The sequence below is a fragment of the Drosophila pseudoobscura genome, chromosome X (assembly GCF_009870125.1).
Source record: "Drosophila pseudoobscura strain MV-25-SWS-2005 chromosome X, UCI_Dpse_MV25, whole genome shotgun sequence".
Classification (NCBI taxonomy): domain Eukaryota; kingdom Metazoa; phylum Arthropoda; class Insecta; order Diptera; family Drosophilidae; genus Drosophila; species Drosophila pseudoobscura.
In genome coordinates, this window is record NC_046683.1 from 54,853,558 (window position 1) to 54,870,171 (window position 16,614).

Below are 16,614 nucleotides of genomic sequence, written 5' to 3' on the forward strand. Positions count from 1 at the left end.
AGTTGTACCAGGTGCAAGCTGCAAGCTGCAGGCTGCAAGGTGCCCCATGGAGGCGAGGAGTGTCTACCTATTTAATAGCTGCTTCTCTGTGGAGGTGGAGGCGGAGATGGAGGTGGAGGTGGCTGTGGAGGTGGCTGTGGAACTCTTTTGCCAATGCAATTAAATGCAATGACAACTAACGATTGGTGGAGGGGGGAGGGTGGATGGGGGGGCCGAGGCCGAGGCCAATCAATTAAGCCTTGGCAACGAATCTTCTTGGCTGCCCAATTGCTGCACTGCTGCTTGAGTGGGTCGTGTCTCCGCCGATGCCCGCATTTCCAATTAATGGCAGCTAATTTATTTGAACTGGACCAAAAATCAATATCAATATTGGCGGAACGAGCGGAGGCAGGATTGTACATTCCTCATCAGCGGCAGTGGCATGCCTCAGGCCATGTGGCCAGGAATCTGATCTTTGGCGGAGGGGCCACGGGCCACGGGCCACGGGCCAAGGGGCTGCCGGAATGCCGGCTGGGGGATGGGGGATGGGGGATGGGGGGTGCTTTCGGCTCAATTATATTTTTATTTATGCGCCAACATTCGCGCACTTAACAAAATAGCATCCGGCCAGCCCCGGAGCATCCTTTTTCTCCTTGGGATCCTTTGGCTCCTAGACAATGGAATTTTATTGTTTTCGCCAATGTAAGCAAATTTGGTGGAAACTTTTTTTGTAGCGCCTCTTGGCCCAATGGGGTAGGGGGTGGGGGGCACGAGGGGGCACGGGAATATAGCATAAATAAAGTTATGTATTTGATTATGAAACTGGCGGACAGGCGGGACAGAGCAGGGCAGGGAATCGTGGCCAATGGATTCAATTGCTTGGCAGCAATCTTTATGGAAGGGACAGACGGAATCATAAAAAAAGATGAGAACAATCCTGGAGGGGAGTGGGAAGGGGCTGAAATGAAAGTAGAAGAAAGCTTTTTATGGCCCAAAAGTTGGCTTTAAATGAAAGTGTCCAGTCAAGTGAGTGTGTCCCCCCGTGCCCCCTCGACAAGAGACAAGAGATGTGTGTATCTATTTGTTCTGGCAATCGATTTCGTTCGCTGGCGATAGACACTTCCACAGGATGCCGCATGGCCACAGGATAGGCCGCACTTGAAACCCTTTAGAGAATAAACCACTATTTGTCGAGCCCTTCGCACCTGGGCCGACCCAAAAATCACAACGAAAGTGATTTCGGGTGAGTGTCTGAGTGTGTGTGTTTGGGTGGAGTGTCCTGACCCTTTTTCTCTCTCCTGCGGCACAAATTCCAAAACGGGACTTCCGGGTGGGTGCTTAAGTTGTAGTTTTTTCTTTTTTTTGTGTCTTGTGTCTGTTCTTCCAATGGACAGAGGAGCAGGGGCAGGAGCAGGGGCAGGAGCAGGAGCAGGGGCAGGCAAACATTCCGTAAATTTCCTTTTACGCCTCTCCCTGTCTCTCTCTTTTTATGAGATCATTTAAAGCCAGGCTTCCCTTTCCTTTCCTTTCCTTTCCTTCGCCCGAGCCGAGTGAAATGTTGCACATATTTTGTGTGTCCCTCAGCAATTCTGTTGCATTTTTCTGGGCTTAATTTAGATGCTGGCTGCTGGCTGGCTGCTGGCTGGCTGCCTGCCCCCATGCTTCGCCTCTGTCTAATTGCAATGCCAGCAAGAATTGGCATTTGGAAGGCAAACAATATGCGATATTGTTTCATATATTGTACATATGTATGCATGTATGTACATTTATTATATGCAAAAACTTAGTATTCCGAAAAGGAATAAAAATACAGTTGCAGAGCCATGAAATTGCATTTTCCTTTTGGGTTCACATCCACTGACAACAAACAATGGCCAAAGCCTGATTGAAATGAAACGATACAGAGGGACAGACAGGCAGGCAGACAGACAGACAGACAGGACATTCGGTTTTTGCATGTCATGCAAAGAGTGGGCTGTGTTGGAAAATATCAAACAATTAAATTACACGCCGAGCAGTGGCGGGGGCAGGGGCAGGGGCAGAGGCAGGGGCAGGGCAGAGGCAGGGGCAGAGGCAGGGGCAGAGGCAGGGGCAGGGCCACAACCAGGGCACGAGCACGAGTACAACGCACACAAAACTATATCCAAAGTGAACTCAATTTGCTGGCATCTAAATCATTTTTAATTTGAACAAAAACAACAAACAACAAACAGCATCAGCGGCAGCGGCAGCGGCAGCGGCATACCCAACGACTCCCCGGCAACAAAATACAAACGTTTTGTTTGCCCCACGAATGTTGCAACAGCAGCAACACACTCACCAAAACACAAAACACAAAAACAAAAACAACAAAAAATGTAAAACATGAAAGGATTGTTAGTTTTGAAAGCCGCAGAATCGGATACCCTCGCAGATGGGTCTTTCAATACCCGATATTCAATGATATTGAGGGGTATATTAGATGGACAGAAGGAAGGGTTTCCGACCCCACGATGAGGGCCTAGATCGCAGGGACTACAAGAGCTAGAGCAACAGCATTTCGTATCAAGACTTCTGTAATATCGCACTGCATCAGGGTTGTTTCAAACATCAAACGTCCCCCATAAAGGACGTAAAACTGTGGCCTTCATATTTTCGAAATCAGGAGAAAGCCAAAAGCGCAGAATCATAGAGAATGATCTACCAGATTGCCGATTAGATCTGGTCAGAAGGAACAAAGGAAATTGCAATGGCACTCACTCAATCTCTATCTCTCTCTCTCTCACACATTCTTCCTCGTGCAGTGTGCGCCCTCTGGCGAAAAGGCTAGTGTTGGTGTGAGAATAGAAAAATAGCCACAAATGTAAATAAAAATGGAAACAGCTAGAAACTATTAAATACAAATCTCCTAAACGGATTGCCAGCGTTTTTAGGAATTTGTTTGTTGGCAAAAAATCAAATCTGGCTTTTTGGAAACAGCGATACCAAACGACCTATAAAATATATTTGATTTATAGCATAACTAATAGGCTCACATACAGTACTGACCGGGTATACCAGCTGCCAGGTGGCAAGTGTAAAAGTAGAGCCCAGGCCCTTGCCGCGGCTCACAACGGTCCCCCTCGTTTCATTTAAAGGACTTTCCAGCAATTAATGAGGATGCTCTGGCCCCTTCCTGCTGCATCCCTCGATGAGCCGCAAACAACTGCCAACAATCGGCATACCCTCTTCCGCAAAAAGGGTATCATTGCCAGCAAAACATATTTAACAATAACAAAATATAGCACATATCTGGGCGGAGCAACAGAGATGGAGAGAGCGAAAGAGGGAGGGGCTGGGAGCCTGAATGGAAAGTGAGAAAAAGCATGTTTGTGCAGCGAGAGAGAAGCGAGCGGAGAGGAGTCGGAAACAACAACAACATTGAGAGCACACACATACACTCGCACTCCCGCACACGCTCTACCGCTCTACCGCTCTACCTCTCTGCCACTCTGCCACTCTCCCATGCCATGTACCGTTACACGCTGCTGCACAATTATTCAAATCCACGAGCCATGACTGCAGTCGAGAGCGACAACACCGGAGCAGAGGTGCAGGGAGAGCGGGGCGGAGCGAAGGGGAGGGCAAGAGCTGGAAGAGAGAGAGAGCATACATTTACACAGGAGATAGCAGACGGCAGCAGTCGGGGCGAAACGGATACCCTCTACGGATGCCCTACAGGGGCAAAGAGGGCAGCTGCCAAGTACAGGGTACTCCCCAGTCGGGTCTCCAGTTGGGTGGCCAAACAGATAGACATACACGGGAGAGAACAGGCGACACTGCCGTCCCAGGGGATATCCTGTACTCGTTCAAGCAGGGCCTCCATGCACGTATGGATTACAGGCAGATTTCGGCCCAAAGCCGAGTACAGGATGTCCCCCTAGTCGATGCATTACCCTCGCCTGGCCCTTCAGTTCCTAACTCGTTTTAATTTCTTCCTTTGTTTGCCGCCTCAATTTGTCACAATACTCGTAACAATGGAATTTAAATGTTTTCAGCAGCAATACTCGTAAAAATAACAAAGAATTAGGAAAAAAATAACACAAATAATAATATTCGTTGAGGACTGTCCTTTGCGGAGACGGCAATTACATAAAAATTTGATTTAGAGAAGCTTTTTGTCCAGCTCTCCACGCGTGCTAAGCCCTTAAGAGTAGATCAACGTTTGCGAAAAGGATTACACAAGTAATTTATGTGGAATTCGAGCCATTCATTCCCGCCGCCCAGATCCCCGCAGTGCTCGGATCTGAGAGACAGAGCAACTATCAATTACCATCATCTCATCCGGGGCTAAACAAGAAGAGCTCTCCCGAAGACCTCCTAATAAATGTGTGCCTAAGCAGTCGCTCTTCTCACCTCTGTCCGTGCCTGCCCAGCCCCTTTCAGACTCTTTTCGGAATGACAAAGCCCAAGCAAATGACGTGAAATATACATAAAGAGGAGGAAGAGCAGGTCATAAAATGGCGACGGGGGGACGAGGGCTGCCCCTCGCCCACTTACAAGTAATAACACTGGCCCCAGAGAGGGGCATAAAAATCAGGGGCTACACCACCCACCGCCCACACCATATGGGCCATAAAAAGTATATGGGGTAAGCCAAAATCCAAATAAACCCCCTCTACCCCCGTCAGAGCCCATCTAAGACGACACGACTCCTTCTGTCTCGCTGGTGGAGCCCGGCGGCTCGAAATATATATTTCACACAAAAAGCAAAGCCATCGCATAATGCGTGTGATTGATTCACCTGTATCCCACCTCTCGCGACCCCAGCTGCAGAGCAGTTGTAAAATTGATGGGCCCCATTTGGGCAGCGGGAAACGAGAAACGAGAAACGAGATTGCAGAGACCATTGCTTTTGCGATGATTAGCGGAGAGGAGGAGGCACAGGCACATGCCACATGCCACAAAATCCGCCACCGACTCCGTGCCGGGCATCTTTGGGCTTGGGGGCCATGGCCCCGCAGAAGTTTGCTGTTTGCATGGGTTTAACTGTCGTCGTCTGGTATCGGGGCAACACAATCAGCAAGTCGGAGCCAGTAAGTCACAACGAAATGAAACAAGCCAGCAAAAGTTGGTTAGTTAAAAGTGTTTGTCATTGCTGACACCTTTCGTCTACGCCCAGCGAATGTCCCGCGACAACAAGGACAACAGCGACAAGGACAACGACTTGAACAACTCGAGACAATGAGCACCGCGAGTCGACGTGAAAAGGGCAAAGTTTTTTCTTTTCTTTTCTTTGCTCTTATTTTGCCTGCCTTGTGGACTCCTTCGGCAGCCAGCTTTGGACCTTGTTGCTTGTTGGCCTGCCCGTGCGGCCAAAAAGTTTCCTGCACTCTCATGTTGATTGGTGTTAAATATTTGGCGGCGGCATTTCTCGCATCAAGTTTTGTAAATCTAATTTATTACATTGTGTGGTCCAGTTTTAAAGCCAACAAAAGAGTCAACAAATGGTGTCCCCCCATACCCCATCCCCCATCCTTCCCCCACAATCTCTCTCTCACCCTCACTCGTTTTATGCGAGTTGGTTTTGGTGTTAAGCCCCACCACAGAATGGCACAGAATGCCACAGAATACCACAGAATACCACAGATTGTGTCGAGCAGATCTCATGTGACTGTTTCCATCATCTGTGCGTGTGTGTGTGGGTGTCTCTGTGTGTCTCTGTGTGTGTCTCTGTGTGTGTGTGTGTGTTTTGGGGTTTTCTGTTTCAGTTTCCAATTTGCTGCTGCTTTTACGATATGTCTTCATATCATTTACGCTTATTTTGTGGTCTGTCCCCTGGCTTTGAGCTCCAGACACGCTCGCACTCGCATTTGTACTCGTCCTCGTCCTCGTCCTGGTACTGTGTCCCCGGCTCAGATGTGCACCCGCTAGCCATTTATCAATGTTGGCAATTCGTTGTGGCCGCTTCAAGTGGCTCCCCGAGAGCACGGCAGCAGGGGCAGCAGGGGCAGCAGGGGCAGCAGGGGCAGGCTCGTCCTGTTGTGTTGTTGTCATTGAAAGTGCACTTAAACTGCAATCGGGTTCGCGTTCGCTTTCGCGTTTTCATTATGCCAAGCCATAAAAACGATGGCACGATACGATCCATTCCCAAACAAGCGAGTGAAAGAAGCGAAGCGCCTGATGCCGCGGCAAACTTTGTTTCTGATGGCGTGGGCACTCGACTGGGGGAATACCCTAGAGCGAGGGCAGGTTCTTTAGGCACTACTCTACACCTTCTGCTTCTGTATCTGGAAATGAACCCCAGCAATCCCCAGCACCATCACCCCCTATACACCCTGTCCCTGCTCTGAGGGTGTGTTCGATGGCAACAGCGAACACAAAAAAAGGAAAGTTATCAACGTAAACAATTCAAGCACTTCAACTAGTTTCGGGCGCCTCGATAGTGCTCCAGATAATGGCCCGAGACGGGGGGCGGGGGGGCTATGGCAGGGGATGCATAATGAAAAGTTACCAAAAGCGAGAGGGAGCGAGCGAGAGAGAGGGGGAGACAGAGAGAGAGAGGGACAGGCAAGGCACCCCCTTCTCATTCGCAGAGCGACAAATTTTTATGGGCAAACTTTCAATTACCCAACTTTTTTCTTGCTTGAATTACTTTTGAAATGCTTGGCTCACACACACACACACACACAGAGAGATACTTGTACAGCCAGGACATATGCATATGTGTTAGTGTGTGTGTGTGTGCTTCGTTTGCTTCAGTGGCTCTGCCTCCCTGCCTCCCTGCCCCTCGGTTTCGGTTGCTGTTGCTGTTGCTGTTGCTGTCTCTCCTCTCTGTCGTCTCTTTGATGTTCTGCGGTGGCCATGGCCATTGACTCACTCTCCCCGCTCCGTTTACTCACCTGACTGTCCACCCACCACCAGCCACCCGTAGAAGCAGCAGCAGGAGCAGCAGGGGCCGCCCCACCGCCTCAAGGACGCATAGCCATTTATAATGCCTGTATATTATTACTTTTCACTTTTGGCGAGCAAATTTACGAGCGTGCTTTGCAATTTTTCAACTTGTTACTTAGCGCGAGCGCCACTTAAACACTTTTAAACGTAATTCCAGGCACCCGCATTGAAGCTCAGCCATGAAATATGAATCTCCCAAGACAATGGGATTCCCCATTACCATTTCGCCCATTGCCTCCATTCAGCGGAGGCGGAGGAGGAGTGAGCCAAAGGAGCACGAGGCCATTTCAGCGCCTCGGCCATTAATCATAATCTGTTGGCATAATACATAAAATATTGATGCTAAAGAGTTCAAAAATATATATACCGTACACCGTACACCGGAGTACGGGTGCGAGTACACGTGCACACACGGAGATGATAATAGCCACTAAACACCTACTTACCGACGGCCCAGAGTTATTAAGACCAACTGGAGTGGCCGAAAGGAGAAGGGGGGAGTGGGAGAGCGAAAGAGAGTGCTCAACCCAAAAGCCGCATGGCATTTTAGTTATTTATGCCACCTTGCAGCATAGCACAGCACAGCGTATCGTGCCGTAAAAGAGAGCGGGAGCAGCACCAGATAATATTCGGCTTTATTAGTTATGGCCCAAGCCGTAAGTCTTTTCGTAATAGTTTCTGCCCGGCACACACGTCGGATGAGTAATGTTCGAATGCGAGGCGGGGGCGAAAGCCACAATACAGAACGTTGATTACAAAATAAGAATCACTTAAGCTCTAATCTATTTCGAATCGATGTCGATGCTCGGGCAATAGTTGTGGACAAACGATAAATCTGATCAATTTGGAATTTAAATTGGCGAAATCTAATCCACATAATTCAATTCAGCTCTGCTTTGCCCACACGATTAACCTGCTCCATTCTGTTCTATATTCTATTCTGTTCTGTTCTGTTTTGCATTGATTCCACATGCCACATGCCACAGGGCCGGGCCCCCACCCCCCCCAATAGATTCGACACAAATACCTACTGCAAATCCCCAAAAGACCGCACACAAAACAAACGACGAAAAAAAATACTCACTGCTCACAGTTCTCTATTCTCTGCTCTACGTTCTCTGCTCTCCGTTCTCTGCTCTCTGCTGGTATTTCGAACATTTAAATTTCCATCGCCGCTTGGCGTTTTGCAGTCCAAATAAATTGACATTGCGAGAAGGCAAACAGAAATCGACGGCGAGCACGAAATGTTGCAACATGCAAGGCAAATGTCAATGTTTGTAGCACACCCCCACCACCCACTCCCACCCCCACTCCACCCCCACTCCTCCTCTATCCTTCTCTACCATCCATCCTTCGAGTATTTCCGGTCAGGCGGAAGTGTCTGAATGATGAATGCTCGGCATTCTGTGGCCGGGCTAAACAGAAAAACTAAAACGCCGGCCATTTCGGTGTGCGATTTGCGAGGTATTTAAAGTGCGCTCCACATTTCTGGCCAGAGCGCCACTTGAGCTGTTTTTAATGAAGTCCTGGCTGCCAGTCCCCAGTCCCCGGGGCCCAGTGCCTGTCCCTCGAGCGACCCTTCGAAGATGAATCGTTGGGTCAGGCTGGGTGCTGGCTGGCCTCGAATGAATCAAGCGATGATCACTTTTCCTCCTGCCATTCGATTGTGCCGCCCCCCCAGGGCGGGGTAGGGGGGAAGGTCAGCAATTAAAAACGCATAATTCATGGCCCAATGAATTTTTCAAAGCCGATGCCCCAAAAAGGTGTGCTCTGCATATAATTAAATTTGCTAACCCAAAAGTAATTGGTGGTGGATGTGGATGTGGATGATCCTGATGAAGTATACGGGCAAGGCCCTTTAATTATCCCCCACTCACACACACACACTCACACTCAGACACGGGGGAACACGATATGGTTGTTAGTCAAGGGGTGGGTGGCGGTAGCGGCTGGGTTGGGGGATAAATTGAATGTAAGCAGAGCGAGAGATGCTGCAAAAACCGAACCGAACCAAGGTGAGCATCACAGAGGAGCCGGACAGGCGACAATGACACATGATTATGTTTAGCCAGCTAGGGGGGGAGGGGGGAGGGAGGGGGTGGCGCATAGAGCAGCTGCCACCTTTGACCTGACCGAAACCTAGTTTGGGGCGCCCACCGCCCACCTGCAACATATTGCGGCCCATTACATTAGTCTTGGCCCTGGCCCGTGTTCGCCTTTCGCCAATGGCCATGTGGCATGACCCGGACCACCACTCTTTCCCCATCTCCATCTCCATCTCCTGCTGCTGCTGGTGCTCCTTGTCCCTTGTACGACAAGAGCCATTATGCATACGTATGATTAATGAGATTCGTGTTATTGTGGATCCAGACAACCACTTTTTGTGTCTGCCGCTGCTGCTGCCGCTGCTGCCGGGATGCTGGCTTTATCAATCAGATGTCGACCCGCACAAAAGAAAGGCGTTGTAATCATGCTCAAAGCCCCTAATAGAATACCTCAAATCTGGCTGGCATGTCCCTCTCTGTCCCCTCCAAGTGGGGGAAACCGCAACTGCATTGTTCCTGCCCGCCCGCCCGCCTGCCCGCCCGGCCCTCTGCCCTTTTTTGTGCCACTCACAATGCCATCATTGAGCACACATTGTGCCAAAGCCACTTCAATTTGTTGCCCCGGCGACCACATCACGAATTCATGACCCTTTGGCCAAATAACCAGCAAAACCAGACCAACAAAACCAAACCCAGAAAGAAAACCCCAGAAAAAAAAACAATATGCAGCGCCCGCTGGGACATGGCTTTGGGGGGATTGGGATTGGGTCTGGGGCGGGGGCGGGGCGGGGCGGGGGCTCGGGGCTCGGGGTGGGGGTGGAGTTGGATCTGACGGAACAAACCGACATAACCAACCATCAATCAAAACGGGGAGTCCGCGTCCACCGACAAAGGGGCGGGCGTACCAGAAAATTGTCCTCTCTCTCTCGCCAGGACAGCAGCCTCCGAACCGAAATTGTTTTGTCCAGGCGTGGCCATGCGGCGTATGCGTGATGCGGACGGGATCCCATCTCTGCGCTGCCATCGCTGTAATTATCACCTGGCCGAACAGAACGTGCTGTTCATTTTCATAAACACAATTATTTATTAATTAACTAAAACCCTGACAATTTTAGGCCCGCGTCCGTCAAAGTCAATTGGTATTTAATTGGAGCGCGGACATCCCTTTGAGCGACAGAAATGATAGGGAGAGGGAGCGTGGCAGGACAACGGCCAAACCACGGCAGGACCACGACAGGATATGGAGTGCTTTCAACCAGCAAATGCACAAAATAGTCGGACATTTAATTTATGGCGGGCCGCTGACAAGCGATTTAGATTGATTGCTCCATCCACCATCCACTATCCAAAGGGGGTGGGGCGGCTCTGAGGGGGCTGCCAGTTGCGAGATTAATTAATAAACAGCACGCAGACTGCGGACTTCAAACTGGAACTCATTTCAGAATTCGCTAGCTGCGAATGCGGCTTTCCCCCAGCACCGACCCGCGACCCCCGACCCGCGACCCTGTGAACGTATTTTCCGACGCTCGACGACATTCATTTGGCTGTCGCCAAGGTGTTTTTTGTCAGCTCTCCGCCAAATAAATGTCACAGGACACAAGCAGAAGCAGAACAGCCAGACGGACGGACGGACGGACATGAACAGGCGATGATGAGACAAACAAATCTAGAAATTAATTTCATTTCATTGGGCATTTGTTTGATGCTGGGGGGTGCTGGGGTGCGAACTTTTCCTCAGTTGACACTCAAATTAAATGTCAAATATTGCGAAATTGCCGGCAATAGGTTTGAAAATTAATTAACATTTTCGTCACTGAGGCACCGAGAGCACTGTTTGTTGGCCAGCGGTGCGTATGATTAATATGGCCAAGGATTTCATTTGGCGACTATGCCAAAGCCAGCGCCTTCGGCGGGGCAGCGACGCACGTGTTTGGCATTTTTCTGCTGGCACTTTTGAAAACTCAACAATGTGCCACGCCCCCAGGCCAAAGGCAAAGCCAAAGCGGAGCTCGCCTACTGTTCGACGGCAGCCCCGAACATAAATCTCTCAAGTGTCACATAAAATTTCCGCACATGTACAGAATCAAAATGAAAAGAAATCGGCTGGAAGAGAGCAGGACAGAGGGGGACTGGGGGGAGAGAGAAAGAGAGAGAGGTCGTAGTGCAATAACTTATCAAAGTTAATAATTCTTAATGTTAGTGCATAAATAAGACTGAAACAGAGTTGGTAGGTGGGTGGCGGGGGGAGGACGGGGGAACAGCGACAGACATATCAGGAGTTGTCACAGCCAGCGCCCATAAAAGTATGTTTCGGAATAAATACGGCTGATGCTGATGCTGCTGCAAAAAAACAAGAAGAAAGCAGGCATAAAGGAAGAAATTTAAAATTTATGCAAAAAGCAACAGAAGCAGGCAGCGGTGGCATCGGCGGCAGTCAGTCGTGGGGCGGAGGGGGAGGGGGAGGAGGACGGGGAGGATGGGAAAAAGTCAACTGACTGAAGGCTAATTTGCATAAGGAAAACGACAAACGAAACTCGAATGTAACGCTCTATCTCGCTCGCATTTTTATACCCCACCACCCCCAGCCCCAACCCCAACATCCCTCTCTCTCTCTGCCTCTCTCTCTCTGTCTCCCTCTGTCGCGTGTGGGGGAGTGTGCTCAGTGGCCTGGCAAATATGAAACGTAAAGTGTTCATGCTGACATCGCGACATAAAGTATATATGAATATGAATCTGTACATCTGTACATCTGTGCATCTGTGTGTGTGCGTGTGTGTGTGTGTGTCTGTTCGTACAACTGTTTCCCTTTTATTTGGCAGGCCTTTTGGCTAATAGCACACCCTCTCGCCCGCTTCCGCCCCCGCTTCTGTTGGCTGGCTGTTTGTCCGAAGCAGCAGGGCAGAAACGGCAGGCCAGGCCAACAATAAAGCGCACAAACGCCATTCATGCATGGGACTGTGTGCGAGAGGGTGTGTGTGTGGTGTGTGTGTGTGTGTTTGTGTGGGCAAGACTCTCCTTCCTCCTTCCTCCTGCCTCCTCCAGTGACAATCCAAAACAGGAAAGAACGGATTGCCTCCAAAGGGCCGAGGGCTTGCATACCCTTGCCCAACGATCTGTACGATTTTGGATCAACAATATCCTTGGGATACTGTGCTCCGACTTAGAAGTACTTCCAAAGGATACCTCCTGCACTTGTTTCCTCCTAAGTTTTAGCCATAAATGTCCCACATGAAAGCCATTTCTAATACTGCTCAAAATTATATATAAAATACGAGTGTTTCCAATATTTCCCTCTTCGCACTCCAAACATCTGCTCAAAATCATAATACCCTCTTGAAAGGCGGGTGGGCAGGGGCGGGGGCACAAAAAGGTCATCCAATTGTGTCCAGACATTGGCTTTGGTTTAGTTTTTATGTTTTTATGTGCGATATGTTCGGGTTTGGTTGTTTGGTTGGTCTTCTGGCCAGCATCGTTCATTTCCGGTCAGGCCGCAATGTGGTTATGAATAAGTTATGGCCATCTCGATCAGATGAACTGAAAACGGGCACTTGGATAAACATTTTGGAGCCCTTTTAATTACATCTTTAATTGGCAGAACGGCATGGGGGCAGGGCACGGCAGTGTGGAGGATGAGGGTTGCTAGGACTGCGCCCCCAAAGCATTTGTTAATCACGTAATTGGCCAAAGTTTGGCATTGGCTTAAACTTTGTCCAGGGAATCGTGAAAATGTTGCAGCTCATCCAGCAGCCACGAGATACGGAGATAACGAAATGAAACAAACGCTTGGCCCGTATCGCGGACAAACCATCTATCTTCCTACGCGCCCCTGGAAAATTATGACTTGAGCCGGGAGCTGGGAGCCAAAAAGGGCCAAAGGACTTGGCCAGTAAAGTTCATTGTGCCACATTTCATTTGGCTAAAAGTGCCCGTGGCATGGTCTGCTGCTCTGCTACTCTGCTGCTTTGGCTTCTGCAAATGATGCCCGTGAGCCATCAAAGCGATTGCTTCGTTTTTTCGATTGAATAGATGCGTTGGGGGATACCCAGTACCAGAGCTGTACCCATCATATTACGTACAATCCGCATTCCATCCCCGACTGGCCATGAGTGCAGTTTTAATGCTTTTAAGCTGCTAAACCAGAGGGGAATTCTTTAGCTGCTTCCACTGCCTCCAGTGCTGGCTGGTTGCACTCGGTTGGCTTCCACTCCTGCTCCTGCTACTGCTCCTGCTCCCTGGCCAAAACTTGGAGGCAGTAAAGCGGAACTAGGCAAACTAGTCCATCTCTCTGGCACTCAATTCTCCAGCTCTCCAAGGTGATTATTTTGCAATTGTTGTGCCAATTTTTAACGCAAATTGTTGCCAGACCCACCCACACACACACACACACACACACACACACACACACAGAAAAACTTGGACGTGAATGGGAATGGGAATGGGAATACGGACATAAGCGTGGGAGATTCGGAAGTCGGCAAAAGTCCGGAGGAAGGAGCCCGTCACCGGGCGGGAAGGCATTCTCGTATTTTGATTTCATTACGCCAGCAGGCGGAATATTTCCAGTTCATGATTCCGTTGCTATCCCCCATCCTAATGGGCAGATGTAGAGCCATTTATGTACATTATTATTCCGCTTTTACTTTCCATATTTTTTCCTATTTTCACTTTATGCTTGCTTACACACAGAGCTCCCTTCCGTTCCTTGGGGCCTGTTAAGCGATTGACCCACGCTCCCCGTTCCTGCTGTCGTCATCGCCATTGCCGGGAATTATTGTTATGGAAATCGCTTTGATTGCACGTTAGGAGCATTTAATTATATGCTCAAGGGGGGGGCGGGCGAGTGGGATGGGAGGGGGCGCCGCTGCCTATAATTTCGAGCAGCTTAAATGCCATAGGTTTCCAGGCTCAGAGCCGATCCGATCCGATCAGATTACAAATTGAATATCTGCCTCTTAAGGGAGGAGACTCTCGAGTGCGAGTGCGAGTGCGAGTACATATCTATGTACATATGTATCTCCAAATGGCATTTCGAATTCGACCTTTCCGTCGTGTTCCGTTCCGTTGCGTTGCGTTGCGTTCCCTTTCATCTTGTTTTTTAGTCAAATCACCCTGCGGCGTTGGCTGGCTGGCTGGCTGGCTGGCTGGCTTTCTTTTATGCGCTTGACAAACTGCGTTAAAATCTCCACTGACCGGAAACTAATTTGAAAATGTTATTCATTATGCATAGCACTCGTACTCGTACTCGTTCCCCCCTTCCCCCGCTGCCCCGTTCCCCCGTAAGCTTGGTATGGTATCCCTGCTCTCTCTCTCTCCCTCTGCTACTCTCTTATGCCCCCCACGGACGGACTCCACTCGACTGGCGTTGCTGCCGCTGTTGCCGCTGTTGCCGCTTCTGCTGTTATTTTTCGCGCACTTTCGCTGTTCGCGGGCTTCGGTGTTCGCGAGTTTGTTGCAGTTTTCTACGCACGGTCTGGGGCATCCCCTGAGTGACTCTGTGACTGTGTATGAGTGACTGAAAGAGAATGTGTATGCGTGTGTGTGTGTGACCCAAAGTTGAAGGAAAAAGTTTCGGTTTTTCGCCTTGCATTGCATGCCATGCGATGGCAGGAAAGTGCGCCAAGGACTAATGCCCAGATTTGAGTTGAGTTGAGTTGAGTTGCGGCTATGAGAGAGTTTTAACCAGATTGCCGCCTTAAAGCCGAATTAGCTCGCCAACAGCTCTATGACTCGCCAACAGTTCTTGTGGCTCTAGCTAAAAGTTGGCTTAAATAGTTTCACCAGAGCAGCAGAGAGACGAAGAGCGAGAGAGAGAGAGAGGGAGAGAGAGAGAGAAATGGGTAATGCTGGAGAAAATACGAGTGGCGAAAGGCATTTCATTTCCTTTTTGCCTGGCACCTGATAAACGCCCTAATTGAGAGCATCTTGAGTGGCGGCTCGACTGCTCGAGGAGATGCTATAAATTATAAGTCGACAAATTAAGCTGGCCAAAAGCAGGACCGAGCATCAAACGGATACGGAAGTGGCGAAAAATGCAGCGCCAGCGGCAGCCAAAGAGAAGCGACAAAGCGACAAAGCGGCAACGGCAACGGCAAAGGCAAACGCTGCTGGCAACCGCCACACGACCGCCATCTCAGAGGAAGGAAAACCGTGGAAACAATGACAGCCCAGCCCAGACCAGAGGGAAGTGGGGTGGTGGGTGGACACTAGGATAGGAAACCTTAAGGGGCGAAAGCAGCAGTAGCCAAGTTTTAGAGACAAAAGTCTGGCAATGGTTTAAGGCAAAAAGGAAAAGAGATAAAAAAATGGCATGCGTCGCATGGAACATGAACCAAAATGGCACCCACAAGAGCTTCCGGCAGACGTCCGCTTTAACAACTCTTTTACCCACACTCACGCACACAGGCAGGCAGGCAGGAGGACGAGGAGGAGGAGGAGGACACACACATAGAAACAGATGAGAACGCCCTGCACATTAGCCATGTTATATTTCGGGACGGTGGGACGGGGGTGGGGGCGGTGGCGGGTGCGGGGGTTGGGTAACGCTTTTGTCATAAACCCATTAAAAGTCAAGGACAAAATTCATGTTGCATGTTTACTCATGCACACTCCCACACACACAGACGCGCACACTCGCGCACACTCGCACACACTCGCACACACTCGCACACACGCACATACATCAGAGGAGCAGAACAAGCAGTGGCAACAAAGTAGCTTTAATTAATGAAACTCATTAAAGGGATGCCAGCACAAAGAGCAGCAGCAGAGGCGACAGGCGGCAGGCGGCCGAGAGACCAAGCCCAGGCCCAGGCCCAAGCCCAAGCCCAAAAGAACCAAGAACCCGGCTCGGTGCGGATCCAAAAAGCCAGCCAGACAGAAGCGCTTGCTGCGACCTGCCACAATGCGTTGCCATACATTAGCCAGGATGGCGCTTGCTGGCTTGCCTTGGCTTGGCTTGGCTTGGCTTTGGCCTCTGCTCCTGGCCCCTGAGTGGAGAGACTATGCCGCAGAATAAAATAATCAGCAGCAGAAACGCCAGCGACGGCGGCATTATCCTGCCTCTGACTTTGGCCAAGGCAAACGATGTTGCCCCACGACGACAGGAGGCGATGAAGCGACGACGTTCGCGAACTTCACGAACGCAACTGCCGAATGGGATGCACGAGAGAGTCCTCAGAAATAGCGTGGGCGAGCGAGAGCGTAGCCTGAGAGCTTTGCTGAGAGGATGCGCTGGGGAAATGGTGTGGTAAAGTTTTTCGGACAGAATTCCGAAAAGCTCCTGTAGGAGAAGGTACAAGGAAACAGTCGCAAGCAGTCGAAAGCACTGGAAAGCAGTACATAATTCACAAGCAGTGAAAGCAGTGAAAGCAGTAGTGGCCTAAGCAAAAGCAGTTCACGAATAGCGTGTGTGCCATCTCAAGCAGTGCGCAAAAAGGCTCAGTGGAACTGCTTGCTTTTGCTTGTTTCGCAATTTCATTTCAGTTTTCACCCTTCCGTGTCCCTTCCGTTTGTTAATTATCTGTATTACAATATCTCTAATTTTTCATTTCATTAATTTTAAATGTTTCTCCGTGTTGTAGCCTAACTTTCGCTCTCAAAGCAGCGAAACTGCGAAACAGATCTGTTATACTAGTATAAGTAGATAGTATAGTAGCTATTATTGTCAAGCAGAGCAGAT

At 49.7% G+C, this 16,614-nt stretch overlaps 1 long non-coding RNA gene across 1 annotated transcript in view; it reads left to right on the forward strand.

The window, feature by feature from the left end:
* LOC117184440 (uncharacterized) overlaps positions 1-16,614 on the forward strand; it is a 45,037-nt gene that overhangs the window by 28,083 nt on the left and 340 nt on the right. The window lies entirely within an intron of this gene.